Source organism: Candoia aspera, chromosome 10 (genome assembly GCF_035149785.1).
Source record: "Candoia aspera isolate rCanAsp1 chromosome 10, rCanAsp1.hap2, whole genome shotgun sequence".
Lineage (NCBI taxonomy): Eukaryota > Metazoa > Chordata > Lepidosauria > Squamata > Boidae > Candoia > Candoia aspera.
This window is the reverse complement of record NC_086162.1, coordinates 19,278,991-19,302,996: the sequence shown is the minus strand read 5'-3', so window position 1 is coordinate 19,302,996 and position 24,006 is coordinate 19,278,991. Positions and strand designations below refer to the sequence as shown.

The 24,006-nt window shown below is 40.0% G+C and overlaps 1 long non-coding RNA gene across 1 annotated transcript; it reads left to right on the top strand.

Moving 5' to 3' along the window:
* The first annotated feature begins 21,419 nt into the window (after window positions 1-21,419).
* Window positions 21,420-23,277, top strand: LOC134503392 (uncharacterized). Its single transcript, XR_010068536.1, has 4 exons — window positions 21,420-21,516; window positions 21,986-22,026; window positions 22,274-22,814; window positions 23,263-23,277. It is a non-coding gene; the product is annotated as an uncharacterized LOC134503392 (long non-coding RNA).
* Window positions 23,278-24,006: the final 729 nt, after the last annotated feature.

The window sequence follows — 24,006 nt, the reverse complement described above, 5'->3', positions numbered from 1 at the left end:
TAAAAATATTATCATTTTTTTAAAAAATATGCAAGATTTTGACCAGTTTTAAAATGCTTTATTTATTTGGTGCCTATCCCATCGCACCAAAGTACATGAGGGTGCCTGAAAAATTTTCCAAACTCTTTATTAAGTATTTCCTATACCAGTCAGTCCACAATAGGGCCGCAACTGGGGGGGGGGGGCAAGTGGGGCATGTGCCCCAGGCGCCGCGCTGGGGGGGGGGGGTGCCAAAATGACAAAATAGTATATTTTTGCTCCTCACCAACCCATGGGGGGGCGGGTGCAGAATCCATGTTTGCCGTGGGTGACACAGACCCTTGTTGAGGGCCTGGTCCACAACATGGAGTGTGTGGGTGTGAGTTTGGGTGACTGATAGGATACAATAAGACTGATTTGCACTGAATTGTAAAGAAGTCACACAGATTGGATTTGCCCAACATGCTAAGTGACCCGCTGCCAAAAAAAGAGCTAAAGTGAAAACTTGTGCTCAGCACATTTTGCAATTTCAGACACCAGATCTTTAACTTGATTAAGCGTGTTGTGTAAATGCAATTGAGGTGTGCCTATGCAGACACAAGTCCTCATTTTCTGCTTTTGGAGTTCTCTGAAATATGTCCTGTAGAGGTTGCCAGCTTGCTGTGTCCCACTTCTTTTTAATTTCCAGCCATTTTCCCAGCCAGGACAAACCATATTTGGTGCTTTGTTCAGCTCAGATTCTGACCAAGCTCCAGGCAAAGGACACTTTCTGTACTTGCTCTTCCCCTTCCCCTTTACAGATTAAAAAAAAATGTAGGACACAAGTTTCTGTTGGTTTACAATATTGAGTATATCACCATCAACAAAGTGAACTGAACATCCTAAAACAAACATTGCATAAAAATAAATAATTTGCTAGTATCCTAGTCAAAAACAATAGAAAAGGCAAAAATGAGAAAGTCAAAAGTATACAGCAGTTCAGTTAGTAACTCTGCATAATGTAGTGGCCTTGTTCTGGCATCACATTGAGCCATAATGCTATTTCATGATTTTTTTCCCATTAAAAAGACCTGTGAGTTAATCTCTGTATTTCAGTGTACCCTCAATCCCTGAAAATCAGTGCATTTGGAAAGGAACATGTTTATTCCTCCACCAGCATCACTTCCCAAAAGAGTCTTGACTATTTTGAACTTTGGTGTTTGAGAAGATTCCTGAGAAAACCATGGATAGCCAAGAAAACAAACCAATGGAACATCAGACAAATCAACCCAGAGTTCTCACCTGAGGCATAAATGACCAGGCTCAAATTATTCTACTTCAGACAAATGTGAAGACCTACCTCTAATACTGGGAATTGTGAAAGGAAAGAGAAATAGAAGACCAGCAGCAAGATGGATGGACTTGGTTAACAGTGATGAGGGGTGCCCCATTGGAAGACTTGAAGGATCAGGTCAGGGACAGACTGTCCTGGAGAAAGCCTATCTGTGTGGTCTCTTAAGAGTTGACACTGACTTCATGGCACATAATTGTTGGCATTTCTTTGTTTTTTGCCCGGACCAAGCCACTAGGTTGCCATGGTAATTGAGTACTTCCTTAAGTATTGGCAGGGTGAAGAGGTCAAACTTAATTGTCCCCAGTTTGGGTGTTAATAGCTGCATTGCCTGGAGGAGGGCAGCTTGCCTGGGCTTGTTTAGTTTCACTTTTGTAGCTTTCCAGCACAGCCTCTCAGCCCAGTCCTCTCTGAGAGTGTGAATGAAAATATGTTTTAGTGCTTTCTGTAAATAAATTTATTTTTATAGAAATGCCTGGTGTGTGATTTTTCTGATCTCTTGGGCCAAACGCTTTCTAGCACTCTGACAGGTTATGGGCCCAGTAAGCAGCCCAGGGAAACCCCAGAGGGAGCAGAGAGATCAGCTCCACACCTCATGCACATTTTAAAGGCAGGTAACAAAGACCTATGAAGATTTTCTTTGGAACTGCCTGGAGATTTTCCAGCAACTGCTGGTCTACAGGACAAAGAAGCCAGCTGAGGTGACTTGCACAAGAAGGAAGAAGCCACGGCTACCTCCCAGCCCTCAGCGATGCCTCTGGAGCACCTATCAGAGACCAACTATTTGAATTGGGCCCTGAAGATGGAGATGTATCTTCGCAGAGAGAATCTTTGGCTGCCAATTGGTGAGCAACCCCCCCCAAATCCCAGTGCTGAATGGCTTAGACAGGATGAGCAGGCTAGAGCCACTATTATCTTGGGAGTTGAGGACAATCAGCTAGTCCACGTGCGAGGTATGCAGTCTGCAAAGCAACTTTGGGATGCTTTGAGATACTTGTATATAAAGGCAACAGCAGGGAGTAAAGTTACCCTGACAAAAAAGCTGTACAAAGCCTACCTTGCAGAAGGAGATAGCTTTCCTGAGCACCTGCATTATATTCAGCAGCTGTTTGTTGAGTTGCAGGAGAGAGGAACGGAATTTACATCTCTCACAAAATCCTATATCCTGCTGTCCTCGCTGAATAAAACGTGGGACATGCTGATTTGTACCCTGGAGGCTATGCCTGAAGCAGGAGTACCCCATTGTATGTTACACAGCACTTACTTGCTGAATGGGAGAGGAGAGAGGAAAGATCCCCCCCCCCCCATCTCTTCTGGAAAGCTGCAGCATCAGAAAACAAGGGAAAAGAAGGGAAAGGAACCTGAGGCCACAGCTCTAGCCAGCCAGCGATGCTTCACTTGTGGTTCAGCTGGACATTTGCAAAGAGACTGTGCCATGAGACCCAAGAGTAGAAAGACAGAAAAGAAGAACACAAGGGCAACACAGAAGAAGGCTCTTCAGACAACCCAAATTGCACAGGTTGCTGAGAAGGGTAATTCTGATGTATGGGTGTTAGATTCTGGAGCCAATTGTCATTTATGTAATTGTAAAAGCTCTTTTGTGTCACTGCCTAAAACAAACAGACAAAGTGTATCTTTGGCTGATGGGTCTGTGACCAAAATTATGGGACAAGGTGACATGTATTTATCCTGCTTGGGAGAAACTGTGAAAGGTGTGCTGTATGTGCCAAATCTACAGTCAAACCTTTTATCTGTGGCACAATTAGCTGCAACAGGGTATGTCATGACATTTAAGAAAAATGGTTGTGAGATACGTAAAAATGGGAAATTGTGTGCTACTGGTATGTTAAAAGACTCCTTGTACATTGTGCAAAATGCAAGGAAGCCAAGCTGCAAGGCTGCAGTTGGCAACACTCCATATCATGACCAATGTGTACACCTGATGCACAGGAGATTTGGTCATGTTAATTTCAAGTACATAGCACAAATGCCACAGCTGTGTGCTGGCCTGAGGATAAAACCCTGTGACAAATACTTAGATTGTGTAGTTTGCAAAGAGTGCAAAACACTAAAAGCTCCTGTGAGTAAGCACAGTGACAGAGTTACAACTAGACCTTTAGAAATTGTACACTCTGACATTATTGGTCCTTTTGCTCCAAGTCTTGGACAAGTAAGATATGCAAGGACCATAACTGATGATTTCTCAAGATACACATTTATCTACATCTTAAAACATAAAGATGAGGCATTTGAGAAATTTAAGTTTTGTGACATGGGCAAATGGAAAATTCCCTAGGCCTGTATCTGCACTCCAGTGTGATAGAGGAGGAGAGTACCTTTCTCACAAATTCAAAAGATGCCTTCTGGAAAAGGTGATAGAACAAATTCTTTCTAACCCTTACACCCCTCAGCAAAATGGTGTTGCTGAAAAAAAGGGCAGAACTTTGCAAAATGTGATGGAATGCATGCTTAAAGATTCCAGATTATCATTCAGATTTTGGGCAGAAGGAATATCCACTGCCTGTTATGTACAAAACAGACTGTATAACTCTGTGATTCAGGACACTCCATTCCACTTTTTTTATGGTATGAAACCAGAGTCTTTGGTAGTACTGCATGGGTTCATATTCCACAGAGAAGGAAAGGAGGCCCCACAACCAAAAAAGCCATCTTTGTTGGCTATGAACAAAGCCCAAGGAGCTACAGGTTCATAGTGGGAGAGAAATTAATAATTAGCAAAAGCACTTCTTTTGCTGAGCAAAACTGAGGGAGATTAAATTCTAGCTCTTCAGTTGATCTAACTACAACAGAACAGCAAGGACTTGCTGATAGTGATCTTTTGCCTAGTGAGAACATTAAGCCAGAAAAGCAAACTGAAGATCTGTCTGATGAGTCAGATGCTTCTCAGGAAAGTGATAGGAGTTAAAATTTAAGCCCTGTATTACCTTGCAGATCTCAGAGGAGTAATAAAGGCGCTCCTCCATCACGTTTTCAGGCTGAAACAGTAAAGGCTTTTCACGTATTCACAGAACCTGAGTCCTTAGAACAAGTAAATGCTTTACCACCTGAGAATGCACAAAATTGGCATTCTGCCATGCAACAGGAGTTAGCATCCTTGAAAGAAAATAAAACATGGAAACTGGTAAATCTACCTCCCAATGAACACTGTCTAGGTTGTAGGTGGGTTTTCAAACTGAAAAGGGATGCTGATGGCAAAATCCAAAAATATAAAGCAAAGTTGGTTGCAAAAGGGTTCACTCAAAGGAAAGATTTTGACTTTGACAAGACTTTTGCACCAGTTGCTAAAGGTGAATCTATTAGATTACTGTTAAAAATTGCTGCACTCAAAGGAATGTCAGTTCATCACTATGACATTCAAACTGCATTTCTCTATGGTGATTTAGACCACAAATTATACATGCAGCAACCCCCTGCCTATGAAAAAGGGGAGAATCTAGTCTGTGAACTGCAGAAAACAATCTATGGGTTAAAACAAGCTGCTAGATCCTGGAACCAAAAATTAGATGAAAAACTGCAGAGTTTTGGTTTTGAAAAAGGAAAAGCAGATCCATGTGTATATGTGAAGAAAGACAAACAAGGCTGTATGTATCTGTACAATTATGTTGATGATTTGCTGCTGTTCACATCAACAGAAAAACAAAGGCTTGATTTTGAAGCCTGCGTGAAAAGCCATTTCACATTAAAAAGCCTTGGAACTGTAACAAATTACCTAGGCTTGGAAATACACAGGGAGAAGGATGGTAGCTTTCTGTTAAGCCAACACAGTAAAATTCAGAAGCTCCTAGAGGAGTTTAACATGCAAGACTGTAAGCCAGTCTCTACTCCTAGGATACCAGATTTTCAGAAAGAAATAGGAGAAATTCATTTATCTGAGGCAGAGAAATATAGATCTGCAATTGGAAGTTTACTGTACATTGCAAATCATTCTCGCCCAGATATCTCAAATTCTGTGGCCGTTTTAAGTAGACAGGTAGAGAAGCCTACATCTACTGGAAAAGCAGCATTGAAGAGGTTAATGAGGTATTTGCAAGGAACAAAGAATTATTGCCTGAAGCTAAATGCCTCTGGAACCGAGAAATTGCAGGCTTTTGCTGATTCTGACTGGGGAGCAGATGTCAGTGACAGGAAAACCACTTCTGGGATTTTAATTCAATTTGCTGGATCTAGCTTAGGCTGGCATTCTAGAAAACAAACACTTGTTGCTCTTTCCACTGCAGAAGCAGAGTTTTATTCTCTAACACAAACCTGTAATGAGGTTATATGGTTTAAACATTTGTTAAAAGACATAGGCATGGAAGTGAACCAGCCTATAACTGTGTATGAGGATAATCAAGCTTGCATTGCAATGGCAAAATCTGAAGCCTGCAAGAATACTGTAGGACAAAACATATTGATATTAGATATCAACATATCAAAGACATGATAGCCAAAGGAGAAATAATGTTAAAATATTGTGAATCAAAAGACATGATTGCTGATATTTTAACCAAACCTCTTGCTCTACCAAGACATACAGAGTTGACAAAGAAAATTGGTTTGTGTCTTACTCCTTAGCAAAACAAAGGGGAGTGTTGGCATTTCTTTGTTTTTTGCCTGGACCAAGCCACTAGGTTACCATGGTAATTGAGTACTTCCTTAAGTATCGGCAGGGTGAAGAGGTTGAACTTAATTGTACTCAGTTTGGGTGTTAATAGCTGCATTGCCTGGAGGAGGGCAGCTTGCCTGGGCTTGTTTCGTTTCACTTTTGTAGCTTTCCAGCACAGCCTCTCAGCCCAGTCCTCTCTGAGTGTGTGTGAATGCACAGCTTGAAAATATGTTTTAGTGCTTTCTGTAAATAAATTTATTTTTATAGAAATGCCTGGTGTGTGATTATTCTGATCTCATGGGTCAAACACTTTCTAGCACTCTGACAATAATCAATCAGTCAGAACTCTGAATCTGGCTTTTGAAGCAGTCCAGATAGTCTTTTCATATCCCTTATTTTTGTCTTTTGAATTTCCCCAAACAAATTATCCATATTACAGTCCAGATATTTAAAAGAGGCCCTTTAAAGTTGGCAAAAGATCTCTACCCCCCCTCAAACCCCTCCCTCCCAAGAAAGAAAAGAAATCAAAGGAGCTAAGATAAGCAAAAAATGGGACTAAGATAAGATAATTGAAAGATGGGAGAAATCCAGGAAAAAGGTTTTAAACCACAAATGGCCTTTCAGAAACTCTCCATTTCGCTTGTAATCAGATAAATTAGAGGGTGACATTCCATCAGTATTTGCTTGCAAGTCAAATTCATTAGCAGAAAAATGATAAAGAGGGTGGAGGAATAGTTCAGTTGGCACTAGGTCCTTTCTTGTGATGGATTAATCCTTCTGACCTTTCTCAATTGATAAGATAAATTGAAGGAATCATCAATTGCTGCTTTCAGTTTGGGCAGCATGGCTTGTGCTGATACGTCAATAAAAAACCGTCCTTAAGCCACCCGTTCCTACTCAGGATACTTCCTCATCTGGGGAAAGAAACCTCGAGCTGAGAAAAATGAAGCTCTCTTTTGTGGGTGCCGCTTTGCTGATTTCTGTGCTTGGCACAGATGCCCAGGTGAGATGAACCCTGCATTTTAGGAAAAGTAACTTGGGGGATGGTGGAGAAACCCCCTTTGGCTCAAATCCTCTGGGTTAATCCCAGACTAAACTGGTCACTCTTGGGTCCTACTGAAACCTTAGACATAAGAAATAGGGCTGTGTAAAGCTTCACTTAGAAGATCCAGCTTAAACCCGACTCAACTGCATCTCTAAATGGAATCATCTTTCTGAATCGAATTGGGCAATCCCATTGGATGCCACAATTTTTCAAAGCATTTCAAGTATTCAATCAGACCAATGATCTGGATCAAATCAGAGACTCTATTCAGACCAGAAGCTTTTTTGCACACTGTTAAAAACAAACCTGAAGTTTGTAGCTTGCAACAAAAATTAATTGGAGTCACACACTGTGTTAAAATGTGTTTTGTCTGGGTTGGGCTTTGTATCAACTGGAAAGCTAGGCCATGATTTCCAGCAATGGCTTTGGTTATGTTTAGCCAAACTAGATGTTTACATCCCTTGGTTTCCCACCATCAATAGATTTATTGCTTCTACTACATTTTATTGTGGTTTCAGTGTGTCAGGCTAAAACAGGATTAAGTAATGGGTGATTATTGTTTTTTCCCCAACAGGGTTATTTTCCAGATTCCCCACCTCCAGTAAGTAAAACAGTTTCCTGTTTTAATGTATTTTGATATTTCTGACTACTGTCAGAACTCACCTGGACAAGCTGGCAAATGAGGGGATCACACAGTCACAGAGAGGCAGCCAGCTTGTCCAAGCAATTCCTGGATCAAATTCTGACCATGTTCCGAATTATAAATGAAAAGAATAAAAGCCAAAATAAACTACAAAAAATACAAACAGAAAAACAGAAAAAAAAAGTCTTTGTTGCTGAAAGAACAAAGTTTGTAAATGGCTTTTTAAATTTCTGTAGGGACAACCTTGCTCCCAGGGCTACAGTGCTTCTGCAAACTCTGATCCAAAGTTGCCTGAACCTTTAAGTACAGTATGATCTTTCCCCTTTCCCCTTTTTCTTTCTCCCCCTTTTTTGAGGACTAGGAACTCTGCTTCCACTGATTCCCAAACAACCTACATCGAATGTTTCTTACTTAGGAGGGCTCTGGGGTTAAGGCAATGGCTAGAAAAACTGGTCACAATTCTTCCCGTTGCATCCCAAAAGAGCTGGTGTTCAAATGGATGACCCAAAACAATTTTCTTCACCCATGTCAAAGTCACTTGTCCACATTTTATTTACTGAGGAAGTATATTTAGTTATTTAGGAGATTTATTTATTTAGAAAATATACCGTACTCTGAAATCAAGCAACATCTTTTGAGATGAGAGTGGAGGAAACCACTGCAGAGATAGTGGCTATTTTAACCAAATACCTAAGAGAGCCTAGGATTACACAATGCTTGATTTTAAAAGACCTTCCTCTTATAAAGGTTGAACATTATGCCTGTAATATTGATATCCTAAATTGTAACTAATATTGATTTTCCTCTTCTCTATTCTCCACCCAGACTTCTCACTCAAGAGACAAATGATCAGGCTCAAATTATCCTACATCAGGTACATCGTATGAAGACCTAGCATTAATGCTGGGAATGGTGAAAGGAAAGAGAAGGGGAGGACCACCAGCAGTGTGTGAGATGGAATCAATACAGTGGCAGTGAGTGTACCACTGGAAGACCTGAAGGACCAGGTTAAAGAGATAGTATCCTGGAAAAAAATCTATTTATATGGTTGCTGAGAATTGAACCTAACTTGATGGCACTTAATCAATCAACCAATTAATCAATAAGAGCTCTCCGTCTGGCTTTTAGAGCAGTCCAGGTAGTTTTTCATATCACTTCCTTTTGTGCTGAGAATTTCCCCAAACTAATTAGTTTCCATTTCTTGTGAATTCGCTCACAGTGTCATGTAAAAGTTGATCATCTCCACACCTACATCCTCATCCTCATATCCATTATCCATATCACAATTCAGATAATTAAAAGAGGCTCTTGAAAGTTGGCAAAAGGTCTCTCCCCATTCACCTCTCCGCAAGGAAAAAAAAATGAAAAGAGCTAAGATAGGATGGTCAAAAGATGGGACAAAGCAAAAGGTTTTAAACCACAAATGGCCTTTCAGAAACTCTCCACTTTGCTAGTCATCAGATAAATTAGAGCAGCCTTTCTCAGCCTTTTGACCCTGGAAGAAGCCTTTGAAATATTTTCCAGGCCTTGGGGGACCCCTACACATCCAGGCTCAAAGATAGGCCAGGTATTACAAAATTACTATATTTGTTTCATGGGTAGGCCTGTAGATATGCATGAACACTGCTCTTAAACAGAAAACAAAGAATGAAACTTACCTCTTTAATGCGAAGCTCCCCAATTTTGAAATATTTTTTTAAAATAAATTGTGATCTCCCAGGGAACCCCTAGTGACCTCTCACGGAACCTGAGGGTGCCACGGAACCCTGGTTGAGAAACCCTGAATTAGAGGGTGACCTTTCATTAGTATTTTCTTGCAAGTCAAGTTCATTATCAAGAAAATAATATGATGGTGGAGGACTGTTTCAGTTGGCACTAGGTCCTTTCTTGTGATGGATTAATCCTTCTGACCTTTCTCAACTGATAAGATAAATTGAAGGAATCATCAATTGCTGCTTTCAGTTTGGGCAGCGTGGCTTGTGCTGATACGTCAATAAAAAACCGTCCTTAAGCCACCCGTTCCTACTCAGGATACTTCCTCATCTGGAGAAAGACTCCTCGAGCTGAGAAAAATGAAGCTCTCTTTTGTGGGTGCCGCTTTGCTGATTTCTGTGCTTGGCACAGATGCCCAGGTGAGATGAACCCTGCATTTTAGGAAAAGTAACTTGGGGGATGGTGGAGAACCCCCTTTGGCTCAAATCCTCTGGGTTAATCCCAGACTAAACTGGTCACTCTTGGGTCCTACTGAAACCTTAGACATAAGAAATAGGGCTGTGTAAAGCTTCACTTAGAAGATCCAGCTTAAACCCGACTCAACTGCATCTCTAAATGGAATCATCTTTCTGAATCGAATTGGGCAATCCCATTGGATGCCACAATTTTTCAAAGCATTTCAAGTATTCAATCAGACCAATGATCTGGATCAAATCAGAGACTCTATTCAGACCAGAAGCTTTTTTGCACACTGTTAAAAACAAACCTGAAGTTTGTAGCTTGCAACAAAAATTAATTGGAGTCACACACTGTGTTAAAATGTGTTTTGTCTGGGTTGGGCTTTGTATCAACTGGAAAGCTAGGCCATGATTTCCAGCAATGGCTTTGGTTATGTTTAGCCAAACTAGATGTTTACAATCCTTGGGAGAAGAGCAATGACAAATCTTGATAAAATAGTTAAGAGCAGAGACATCACACTGACAACAAAGGTCCGCATAGTTAAAGCAATGGTGTTCCCCGTAGTAACATATGGCTGCGAGAGATGGACCATAAGGAAGGCTGAGAGAAGGAAGATCGATGCTTTTGAACTGTGGTGTTGGAGGAAAATTCTGAGAGTGCCTTGGACTGCAAGAAGATCAAACCAGTCCATCCTCCAGGAAATAAAGCCAGACTGCTCACTTGAGGGAATGATATTAAAGGCAAAACTGAAATACTTTGGCCACATAATGAGAAGACAGGACACCCTGGAGAAGATGCTGATGCTAGGGAGAGTGGAGGGCAAAAGGAAGAGGGGCCGTCCAAGGGCAAGGTGGATGGATGATATTCTAGAGGTGATGGACTTGTCCCTGGGGGAGCTGGGGGTGTTGACGACCGACAGGAAGCTCTGGCGTGGGCTGGTCCATGAAGTCATGAAGAGTCGGAAGCGACTAAACGAATAAACAACAAAGATGTTTACATCCCTTGGTTTCCCACCATCAATAGATTTATTGCTTCTACTACATTTTATTGTGGTTTCAGTGTGTCAGGCTAAAACAGGATTAAGTAATGGGTGATTATTGTTTTTTCCCCAACAGGGTTATTTTCCAGATTCCCCACCTCCAGTAAGTAAAACAGTTTCCTGTTTTAATGTATTTTGATATTTCTGACTACTGTCAGAACTCACCTGGACAAGCTGGCAAATGAGGGGATCACACAGTCACAGAGAGGCAGCCAGCTTGTCCAAGCAATTCCTGGATCAAATTCTGACCATGTTCCGAATTATAAATGAAAAGAATAAAAGCCAAAATAAACTACAAAAAATACAAACAGAAAAACAGAAAAAAAAAGTCTTTGTTGCTGAAAGAACAAAGTTTGTAAATGGCTTTTTAAATTTCTGTAGGGACAACCTTGCTCCCAGGGCTACAGTGCTTCTGCAAACTCTGATCCAAAGTTGCCTGAACCTTTAAGTACAGTATGATCTTTCCCCTTTCCCCTTTTTCTTTCTCCCCCTTTTTTGAGGGCTAGGAACTCTGCTTCCACTGATTCCCAAACAACCTACATCGAATGTTTCTTACTTAGGAGGGCTCTGGGGTTAAGGCAATGGCTAGAAAAACTGGTCACAATTCTTCCCGTTGTGTCCCAAAAGAGCTGGTGTTCAAATGGATGACCCAAAACAATTTTCTTCACCCATGTCAAAGTCTCTTGTCCACATTTTATTTACTGAGGAAGTATATTTAGTTATTTAGGAGATTTATTTATTTAGAAAATATACCGTACTCTGAAATCAAGCAACATCTTTTGAGATGAGAGTGAAGGAAACCACTGCAGAGATAGTGGCTATTTTAACCAAATACCTAAGAGAGCCTAGGATTACACAATGCTTGATTTTAAAAGACCTTCCTCTTATAAAGGTTGAACAATAAGGTTTTATTTTTTAATTTTCTTCTTTAGGTACTCAAAGAAATGAAGTTCTAAGTGATAAATTATACTTTTCACAGGTCTGGCAGCCTTGTTTAGTCTTTTAAAAACTGTCTCCTTGTGGAACTTTTTGTTCATTTGTGTTAAGTTAAACATTCCCTAAATGTATAAATGAATGAATAAACATCTAAAATGGTAAAAAGGATGAGCAGGCAGATAGATAGGTATAGATAGATGATAGACAATCTATATTTTTCAACTATAGGAAAAACACTATAGTTGTTTACATTTTACATTTGTCTTTTACGTCCTGGTTTGGGTGGCCTTGATCCAGAATGGCAACTTATGCATACCCCAGACCATGAAATCAAGAGAGAACTCCATGTTTTTCTTCTTTCTGCAGGGGCCTGCCAGCTTCTCTGGTTTTGGTTCTGTCAGAGCCAGCTATTCTGCCTTAGCAGTGAGTATAACCTTTGCCTGCTCCTCTTATACCCATTTTGAGAGATCCCTGAGAAACTATCTGGCCCTGAAAATCCTAGAGTCTCATTCAGTCCTGCTCCAAAATCTGGGGTAGGTGTACTATGGGATTGGGGGGGGGGCATGTGGGGAGGGGACAGAGGCTCTTTCAGGAAAGAGAGGGAAAGCAGAGATATGGGATATCCCCACGTCATTCCTTGCTGTCACAGGATCTTATAACCAAGAGCCACTTTTTTTTAAAAAGTAATAATGTGCAAACTAGTAAAGGGAGTCCTCATTTAGTGACCTCAGTTGGGACTGGCAAGTGAAGCAGTTGTCAAGTGAAAAATCATATGACCATGACTGTGCTTATAATTTTACACAGGTCAACATGTCCTAACTGACTGTAATGGCGAACATGTGACCGAGAGAGAGAGAAGTTGGGAAGGTTGTAAATGTGGGAATTAGTACCAAAGTTTTTCATCTCTGTTGTAACTGCAAATGGTCACTGTCTGAGGCAGTCAGTAAACGAGGACTACCTGTAGCATCTTTTCTTAGTTGTGGCAAGGATAAAATTAGGCAAGGCCCCACTTGCAGCTTTCAGAGAAAATGTGGGATATAAAGGTTATTTATTAGTATTAACTGGGATGCTTGTGAGCCTCGCATAGGAAGGACATTCATCCATAGGAGTGGATTTAGTTGAGGGTCTCCTCAGAATCCCCTCCCAGACCCTCCGTTCTCTTTGTTGAAGAAAGAACAGGTTTGTAAATGTATCTCTGCATTTCTGTAGGGGGACCCTGGATATGAGGTCTATAATCCACAGTACTCTCCACCGGTTAGTATGGTCTTCTCCCTTGCCTTATTTTCTTTGCCCTTTGTTGAGGGACAGGCTCCTGGTTACAGTCCTGAGGTCCTCAAATTCAGTTTTAATTACTTCCCACCTAGGAGGCTGTGGGGTTAAGGCAGCTGCTAGGAAAACTGGTGAGAGGTTGGTCACTATCAAGAGCATCCACAAGGCACAGTCAAAAAAGTCCAGATGGTGGCCATGGTGGTGTGATCAAACCTCTGCCTGCTTTTTACATGCGTTGTTTGTGCCACACGCATAAAAAATGGATGGAGCTCTGATCAATCCACCATAGCCACCATCTTGACCTTTTTGACCATACCCTGAGGTTACCTTTGCTCATAATTCCACTGCATCCATAAACAGTCGGGGTACAGGCCAACAACCCAAAATAATGGTTTCATCCATTCTGAGGTCACTTGTCCATATTTTATTTACTTAAAAACTATATTTAGTTACCTGGTGGATTTATTTACTTAAACATTTATTAAGAACATATACTTTACTCTGAAACAAAGCAACATCTTGTGAAAAGATCTTGCTCTTTTAAAGCGTGAATATTTTCCTCTTATTTTTTCTCTTTTTGTCTTTCTTTAATTACTCAAATATTGTTGGGAGTGATACTCTTCTGAGACCTGGCAGCCTTGTTTAGCATTTTAAAAATTGTCTGCTTGCCTCTGTCTGTATTTCACTGTTTCTGCTTTCTGTCTTTCTAATTATATGTAGTTGTTTGTTGAAAATGTTACATATTTAGGTTAAAAGTCTCTTCTCTTTATGTTTGGGTGTTTCTATGCATATACGTGAAAGATAAGAAAGATTTGAGGGTGTAAGTATTATGCACACACACCCCTGTATATGTATATGCTTGTATGACAGAAAGAATGCAAGTTTGTATTTTGTATCATTTAAAGGTCTGTTAGAACTATTTCACCAAGAAAGAAAAGAAATCCATGTTTTTTTTATTTCTGCAGAGGCCTCGTAGACAACATGACACTGGTGTATCAGCACAACATTACCTTGGACCCTGCCATTGTGGCTCAGTAGTGAGTATAAACTTTGCCTGATCATATTATTCTCATTTTGAGAGAACCCTGAAAAACTATCTGGCCCTGAAAATTCAAGGGTCCCATTCAGTCCTGCTCCCAAATCTGGGATAGGTGTACTTTGAAGAGCAGCCCTGTGGGATTATGGGGGAAGTGGGGGTATTCAGATATGTTATAACCCTGTATTAGAAAAGATGGAAGTCCTTTCTAACATAGTTAGCAGCTTGGCTCCTTCAGACAAATCAAGATAACCCAAGGTTTTCCAAGGTTGTGCCTTCAGGTAAGACATCCAAATATCAGCACCCTGATCAAGAAAAAGTGTGGATGTTGGATGCCAAGAAAAAAAGGGGGATGGGTTTCCCATTTGAACTAATGGTCAGGCATGTGACAATGTGTTGGCATAGGATTCAAGAAGAAATGGGAAAACTATGGTCATGTGAGGACCCTGCCCCCTGTTTTGCAGACCAGAACACCCAAGAATTGGCAGCACCCCTTTCGGCCATGCTTTCTCTACAGTAAAGAGCAAATTTCATTTCATTTATTTATCTATTGATTGACTGGTTGAATTTATAGGCCTCCCATCTCCTATATATGACTCTAGGTGGCAAACAATTAAAACAGAGGAAAAACAATAAAAACAACAAACACAGCATAAGAATAGCAGCTGAGAACACTCATGAATACCCCGACTATCCAAGCAATGGGTCGCTCATACTATCAGGGCCCCTGGCTTGATGGCAAAGTCGGGTATTTAGTGCCTTGTGAAAGGCCAGCAGGGTCAGGGCAAGGCTGATCTCTGGGAGAATGATGTTCCAGAGGGCAGGCATGACAGCAGAAAGGGCTCTCGAACACTTTCTGGTGGATGGGACCCGGATCATGCTTCTCTTGCCAAATTTAAGAGGATGGCTAGACATCACTGGGGAGAGATGGTCCCGTAAGTACCCTATAATTTACCTTAAGAACTCTCTCCAGATTTTCATCCAAAATAAAAAAGAGCTGAAAATGTTTACAGACACACACGTTATAGTGTGCTTTACTGGGCATACCCCGCTGCAGCCTGCAAAGGGATAAGTAAAAAAGAAAAAAAGTGAAAAAAAAAAGAACAAGTGAAAAACAGTTGCACCCCCCTGGGTTAGAACTTTTTTTTTTTTTTCAGTGATTTGTTTGTAGCTTGTAAATACTTGTGATTTAAATTGTTAAAGAAACTAACTTCCAAATATAGATGCACAAGGGTCTGGGTGTCTAACATTTTTTTCATTTCTGATACAGAAGTAGATGTGATTATTATTATTATTATTATTATTATTATTATTATTATTATTATTATTATTATTTTATAGGAGAGACTCTTACCAACAGTGGTAATATATTTTTTCTGTCTCTTCACTTTAATGGTGTGAGCTTATAATGAGTAAAATCGTATGCATCTCTTGTTAGAACAACGTTCCACTGGCTAGGTTCACACAACATGATTAACTTGGTCAATGAAGATCAAGCATCTTCATCTGCATGATGTGGAATGCTTTGTTGGTTTAATCTTGGCTGGTTATCTTTCTTCCCTGTGCTGCTTAGCATGTTGTGTGAACCCAGTTCGGTTGCTTGCTTCATTGTTCAACGTATCGTGCAAATCGGAAAATGTATGAATGCAATACCCAAGCCAAACCTGCTGTCCAATCCAGCCAGTGTAGGCACTGGATATAAAACGGTAGCATAAACATGAGAAGCAGAACATGAGAGAACAAACACAAGAGAAAGGGGAACGGTAAACCATGCCAGAACTCAAAAAAGTCAAGATGATGCTCATGGTGGATGTAGAATGAGGTGAAGCTTTGACAGCAGGTGCCATCCTGACTTTTTTGACCCTCCCTGCAGATAGCCATTCTTTTAACCACCCACTTAAAATGAGCAGAACACAGAAATAATAAAGAACCATAGGCTTACAGTGATGAACTTCATTGCAATGTGAGGCCACTTTGCTTTCCCTGGAAATTCCTAAGATCTGATTGACTTCAGCAACAGCTAGTGCTCTCCCAACCCCCCTCCCTCCCTCCCTCCGGCTCTGGTGGGCTCATTTTGCTTTCACGGGTTGAAGTGTTTGATTATCCCCATAACCACCTGAACATCCTTCAGGGGGAAGTCCCACGGAGAGTGGTGAACCCCTTTCTTAGCTATTGGGTGATGTCACATGAGGGCCAGGTTGCCTCCGTCTCTCCCCAGATCTTGCAAAATCTCATCAAGGAGGACCCAAACGTGCCCCTATTTCAGTCATTTTGGGAAAATTCAGCAATGTGGGTTGTTTCATCGGGTGGGTTGCCTGCAGGTGGGAATTGCCAGGCCCATGCATCTGGATTTTGAGGGGAGAATGGCAGGAGGGGTAAATTGCAGGGAAAATTAGAGGGCTGTAGAGGGGGTGAAAATTCCCCTTCCCCACAGGCTGCATGGGGTGTAAATTGTTTTTCTTCTTTGGAAGAAGCAGCTTTGGGGATTTCAATGCACGTACCAGGATGTTTTAAGTAGCTGCTTAACCTGAAAGCAGCAAAGCAACCGGGATTGACTAAAATAAAGTAAATTGGATTGGATTGGAGCTTCTTTTGAATAATCTGTTTCTTTTCTCTCATAGTGTCGTTGGCTCTACATGATATTAGTAAGTACAAAGAAAGTCCTTTCTTTTCCTCATTCAGTGTCCAGTACTAGGGGATTATAGAGATGAAAAATGGGCTAGATTTCATCCTCCATGTTGCAACTAATACAGTGAATTAGATCAGTGGGTTAACAGTGCAAAATTAGATTGGGTGAGATCATGAGATCAGAGTCCAGATTTCACCTGCTTTTCAGTTCTATGCAGGACTTCCCTGAAAGGTAGATGATGATAACATTTGGGGATCTGGTAGAACATTTGGGGATTGGTTTCAAAAGAGAAGGAGAGGATAAACATTGAATAATTAAGGTATCTGGCAAGTGTGGTAGTAGCAAAATCTAACTAGGACTCTACCATATGAGGCTCCTCTCTAACACTCATGTATGATATGCCAGGATGAAGTGTATATAGTCCGGTCCACAGGAAGCCAATTGCATGGTTAATGTTAAAAACAGCAATTTCTGCTGTACACCTTAAATCCTAAATCCTGAACAGTCCAGAAAAATGTTTTATTATTTGATTCTGCTGCATCAATTCCCATTAATTCCATAACTGGGATGGGAATTACAAGGCTACATTTTATCCTGAAGCTAATAATTTGTCTGTATATTTGAAAGATGTCTGGTTTCTTTACATAAATCAAAGAATGCAGAGTCTTTCACTGTAAAAGGATTTGCCCAGACTCTGCGCTTAAAGAATCCTCTTTCAAAAATACAGTGCAATATGTGAAATGATCGGATGCATCCTATCGTTTTCTTTCATGCCAGGCAAAATACACGGTTAAAATCTAATATAAAGATATTTTCCCCCCATTTTGGGGGTTCTGTTCCTCATTGACATCAGTGAACAAAAAAACACATAGAAAAAGGTTTCCATTGACCTTGTTGAAATGAAAAAAAATATACAACCTTATTTACTGTAAAATAAACTGTAGATTGATGTATTTTCATCAAAGAGAAGGTTGTGATTTATGTTCTGAGTATCTTGGAAGGAAAAAATGGAAAAGTTCCCTTCCCAGGCACTGTATGACATATGGATTGTACCCTCTGCCACCATTCTAGCTGCATGCTATGCATTGTTAATGTGCCATTCATTACTCAGTGAGGGAACATTGCCCTCAAAGAATAAACCCCTTGTCGGTGCATTAACGAAGCCTAGCTCCAGTTCTCTCGAAGAACTCCCTTAGCAGTTTTGTATAAATGCTAAAAAACCACGGAAGCCAATAAGCATTCAATAGGTTGATACATCCAGCTCAGGATTTCATCGAGCGATTGCTCTGCATGATTCACAATTTTTTTAAGGAGGTTCCACTGATACATCTCTGGTGTTTTCCCATCAGGTCCTCCATCTTTTCTCCTATGTATAAAATAACATTAAAAAAGAGTATGGCACGCTTTTTGTTTCTCATTGTTAGTTTTCCTTCTGGAGGCACCAGGACTTTTTCAGTGCTCATTCCTGACATTGGCTATCTAAGAAGAGTTACTGAAATGTATTTAATGTTACTGGACTTAAACAAGCCTATTCAGAAAGATGGAATGTGTTCCAACGATTGGGAAGGCTGGGCCTCTAAAAAGTTGCTTTTGGCTTGTAGTAAGGGAAATGCAATTAAATAAGAATTGAAGGTCCTTTCTGAATATTGTTTTTGTTTTTTTGGTAGTTTCAATTAGGAAGGCTGATGGAAGTAAGTATATGGAAATATTACCATTTATTACCACTGCTTTTCAATCCCAGGTGGCAAACTTGGTGCAGAGAGATACAGTTCAAATTATCAATTAGCCTGAAATTTCTTCTTCCCTCTCTCAGTTGAGTCTGCTCAAGAAAATGTCATGCATGTGGATATGAAACAGGACTGCTATTTAAACTGCAATTAATTAAAGTAATCGAAGGGTCTTCAAGATGACTAGGATATCTCTCTTCGGTTATCAGATAGATAGTTAATGTAGTTAAATTCTGTGTTGTAGCAAATCCAGTGAGGTCCCTTCATAATAACTTTGAGCCTGTAGTACTCTGATTACATGCAAATTTTCTATTGTTGCTTTGTAGTACTATTATCCTTGTTTTAGTCTTATTTTAATGCTGCTGGACTTCCTCTGTGACCATTTTCATACCTTAACTCATTCATCCATTCATTTTGTCAGAATGCATGGTAAAGAGACAGAGGGGTGTGTGGAATAGGGAGATTCGTGTTGAAAACTGAATAATTCCTTCTCTTTTCTCTTAGCCTAATTTACCAAATAGAAATCCAGATGGATTATTTAATATGGTATACTCCTGAAATATGGCCTATTTTATTCTGATTGTTTCATTCTGCAGTGCCATCGACCTTATCCACCCATATATGGCAAACCTAGTTCTTTCCCAGTCGATAGAGAACCTTGGCCTGTTGCCCCTGGAGAAGCTGGGCCTCCTCCACCTAATGACCTGGGGTTTCCCAACTCTGGTCAAACTGGATTTGCTGCCACTGACACTGCCTACCCTGGCACAGTGAGTATGAAAGTGTGTCAAGTCCTCTTGAAGGCCTATTTATTTGAAAGTGGAAGAAGGTGGTTCTGCTGGCCTTAAGATAAAAATATTCTTTCCTTATATTCCTGTAAGACAAAGATAAGTTGTGAAGCTTCTAGGTCTATGTAGATGTTCAATAGAATTAATATTTAGCATCACATCCTTATTAATATTAATATCATCCTCACAAATTTGGTCTGACAATTCAAGGCTGATTACATGTGGATCTCCCCTCACTTTATCCTCATAACATCATAAGGTAGATTGGCCTGAGGCAGAATGATTGGCCCAAAATCACTCAATAAGCACTGAAGTCAAGTGGGAAACTAAAAGCATTTTTCTCTTTTGTTCAACAAGTGTCTCTCCAGTTCAAGTCACATACCTTGACCACTGCCCTACTCTGGTACCCTGGTGCATTTTTAAATTCTGGTGACTTGCACCATCCTCTTCAGTCATCCAACCCTACCTTTGCCAAAGGAACAGCAATGTGGACAGTTTACATCACTTCAACAAAGCTTGGTGATACTATGGAGAAGCTTTACATCACTCATGGGGAAAATGACCCATGTTACATGTCTCTCTGTCACATTACAGACTTCTTTTTTGCTCCCACTTCCCAAGAAACCATTTAGAGCAATAGTTTACTTGCTGTTGTTCACACATCTTTTTTTGTAAAATCTTTTGATGCTTCATCTATGCATAGACCAAGAGCTTGCTTCCATGATGTTTAATTTTTGAAATAATATGAAGAGACATTCAAAGGATCTATTACTTCTTTCTTAGGTTGATACTGGGTTCCCTGGTAATTACTATGGTTCTGCTCCTGACAATAGCCAGGTGAGTTCCATAAGATTGGATTTTTTTCTTCCCTGGTATCTTCCTTTTGACTGCAAATCAAGATTAATTCCTGGTACTGGGGAAAATTTGTTAATTCCAAGATATCAGTTGGGCTCCTGATGACTGCCTTGAGGGTTAGTCTTCCAGAAGCAGGACATAGATGAAATATCTCCATAGGACAATATATACAGACACCTTGACCACTGCCCTGTTCTGCTACCTTGGTTTCATTTTAAAACTTTAGGGACTTACAGCATCCTCCTGAGTCATCCAACCCTAGCTTTGCCAAAGGAAGGGTAATGTGAACAGATTTTACATCACTTCAGCAAAGGGTTGGTGATACAATGGAGAAGCTACACGTCACTAGTGGGGAAATGGCCTCCGTTATATGTCTCTCCATCACATAACAGACTCTTTCTTGGTCCTACTTCCCACAAATGTGTTTAGAGCAAAGATTTACTTACTGTTGTTCACACATGTTACTCTGCAAAGTACCTTGATACTTAATGCATGCACAGACTCAAGAGCTTGGCTTCTATAAGGTTTGATTTTTAAAATATTCTGAAGGGATATTCACAGGATCTAGTTACTTTTTTATTAGTTTTCTGGTTCCCCTGATCATTACTATGGTCCTTCTCTGCCCCCCAGCGGCCAGGTGAGTTCTGTAAGATTGGATTTTCTTCTTCCCTGGTATCTTCCTTTTGACAACAAGTCCAGATTAGTTCCTGGTACTGGGGAAAATCCGTTGATTCCAAGATGTCAGTTATGCTCCTGATGACTGCCTTGCTAGTCATTCAGAAGCATAAATGAAATAATATCAATACATCAGTGCACAGCAATCATTGCTGAAGAGAGGTGTTCGCACTCACAGCTGAAAAATGCAAAAGTGCTGGAGGAAATCATGAAGACTTTCAAGAACTTTCAACTTCTTTTGCAAACAGAGAGAGACTTCTGTCTTTGTACTGTGTGTTTCCATCTCCCCAGTCTAGGCACCTTTCAGAAATATAGATTTCAATTCTCAGACTTTCAGCAATAGCCGTGCTGGCTGGGAATGGGCATATTTGAAACGGGCAGATGTTTTTCAAAAAGTATCCACTTCTTACAGACAATTTTCAGATATGATTTCTGTACTCTTTTGTTCCCTTGCCTTTCCCAAAATATGTGAATATTCATTTTCTAAAAGAACTTCCGTCGTTGGCATAACGTTCATGTATCATGATTTTTGTGTTGTTTCTTTTTTGATCAGTTTTTTTCCAGAATATATGAGTATGAAAGAAAAAGTGTATAATCATGAAAGATTATTTTTCCTGTTTATAGTTTATCCCAAATCATATGAATATTCATGTCAAGAATAACAGTTTCAATAAGAGCAGCCACCCTCTGATTCATGTTTTTGTGGTAACTTGAAAGCCGAGCAATGTTTTCTCTTTTCCGTTTTCTCCTGCAGCCTTCCAGTGCTGGAATGCCAGCTCCACCTGCAAATGTGAGTGTGCCTTCTAAGAACATTTCTTTAACTTCCTCTTCCTTCCTCTTTCTCTGCATTCTTCATAAAGTTGCTTGCCTTGAAAGGGAAGACTGTGATTGCTATGCATGTGGGTATACAATGGGAAATATACATTATGAGCACATCGGAGGCCAATTACATTTTTTTTAAAAGCGCAAAGACAAACCACCTAGCAGGCACACATTGGGGGAATTTGCTCCACCCACACTTCAGAATTCTAATTTGCAAGTAGGTGCCCTATGGGGACCACTCTGTGTCTTTCCAGGAGTCTCCTGTTTAATTTCTCCAACTGCGTTTTATTTTTAAAGAAATGGTCGACTTATCCACCCTCCCCACTGCACCAATTGTAGCAGTTAAAATGTAATTTTTTTCCAGTATTGCTCACAAGAGCATCAACACTTCAGTTGTTAACTCTTGCTGAATTGCTTGTCTGTTTTTATTTTTCCAGGCAATGTAAATCAAAGCGTCTCACAGGGCAAATGGACTCTGGTGGGTATGGAAGATACTCTTTGCTTTAGTAGAGACTGACATTGTGCAGATTTTCCCCAGGACTTTATGACAACTTGCTTTTGGATACGTAGATTATTTCGGGCCATTGTCATTCAGGGGAAGGGGAAGGGGAAGGCAAAATACTGAAATATTCCCTGCCTTAATATAAGGGATGGGTGAGAGTCAGTTGCACACTCTTTTTATGCCAAATATTTCACATTCATTCATTCCTCTTGTTTTTTTCTAGATCCACCAACTGCATTTGCTGAGAATAAAATCCAGAGCCGCCTCCCGCCCTTTCTCTTTCCACTTTCATAATTTCGTCCTAATCAAGGATCAAAGGGGAACTGCAACTTTCTTCTCAGAAGGGCTCCCGCAATTGTACTTCTTTCTGTTGATTTGGGGGCACTTTCTCTTAATCGTGAACACGGGTTACTCTACAAGAATAAACAGAGCTATATCATGGAGTGTTGTCTTCATCACTGTGCTCTGAAAATTATCATTTCCCCCATATTATGGTGAAGTTCAGGCCACATTAATGCTTTGTTGATTCTGATAAATGAAAACTTGATTATAAGCTCATCATGTCAGCATATGTTGAGGCTAATGTCACAAGCATAGTGATCCCATGTTTCTGTTATGCTTCTTTAGGCCACAGTCTCTTTTAGGCTTAATAGATATGTTGAGTGACTTCCCCAATGTATCCTTGAAATCCTTCAGAAATGTTAAAACATTACTCCCCTTGGTGATCCTTCCACATTGCTGCCATGCCCTCTTTGATCTCAGAGGTGAATAATTACATTCTTATACTATGTCCAGAAGACGGTTGCTCATCCCTGATTTGTACATAAAAGAAGAATATGTACATTACCGGTAATAGGAGATGGGAAAACGCCTTGAGTTTAATATTCTCTCCTTTTCTTGAATAACTGGATAATTCAGTGTTTAACAATCTGACTCTGGTTTTCATGGAAATGTAGCCTCATTTTTGCATACTCATTTATGACAGGCATTTATACCACATTTCTCATAACTCAAATAATTTAATTGCTGTGGGCTGCAATGATTCAACATGTCCAGGAGATGGCTGCCTAGGTTTTCTGTATTTGCATCCCTTTCATGGTGAGAGGGAATTGCAGCTGAGATCCAGCTTAAAGATCCACACTGGCCTAAAGTGTGCGTTTTACTTTTGCTAATGGTCAGCACAGCCTGTCTGCATTCATTTTTTAAACATAGATATGCTTTGGATGGAGCCCAAGATCTTCCACCTGGAAATATCTGCTCAGCTTTGATTCTCATAAGCATCTCATAGACCACAACAGGAAACACTATGCTTAAAACTAGGAATGAAATAAAAAAGGATATGAGTTTAGAAAACAACTTGTCAATCAGACATTTTATTTCTGTCATCTGACCAGAAAACAAAAGAGTCACAATTGATCAGAATAAGACAAGGTATAAAATCATATAATAATTCAAATAAAATTGTAAGTTAAAGTTTAAGAATTTGGGGAATAAAAATGAATATAGTAAGATTTTATACAATTTATATAAGGCAATTAAATGATTGTTGAGAATAACAGAATAGGAAAATTAACCATCTAAAATATATAGAACCATTATAATACTAAAAGCCATGGAAAAGTTGTGATTATTATTATTATTATTATTATTATTACATGTAGTGATGTAATTTATAAGGAAGAATATTATATAAGGAGTGATTATGGTTTCAAAACTAAAAATTAGAGTCCAATTATAGTGACTATTTATCTATATTGCTAAAATGACTCTGGCAGCTTATGAAATTAACAAAAATAAGATTCAATTGAACTGAAATACTTTGGCCACACAATGAGAAGACAGGACACCCTGGAGAAGATGCTGATGCTAGGGAGAGTGGAGGGCAAAAGGAAGAGGGGCTGACCAAGGGCAAGGTGGATGGATGATATTCTAGAGGTGACGGACTCATCCCTGGGG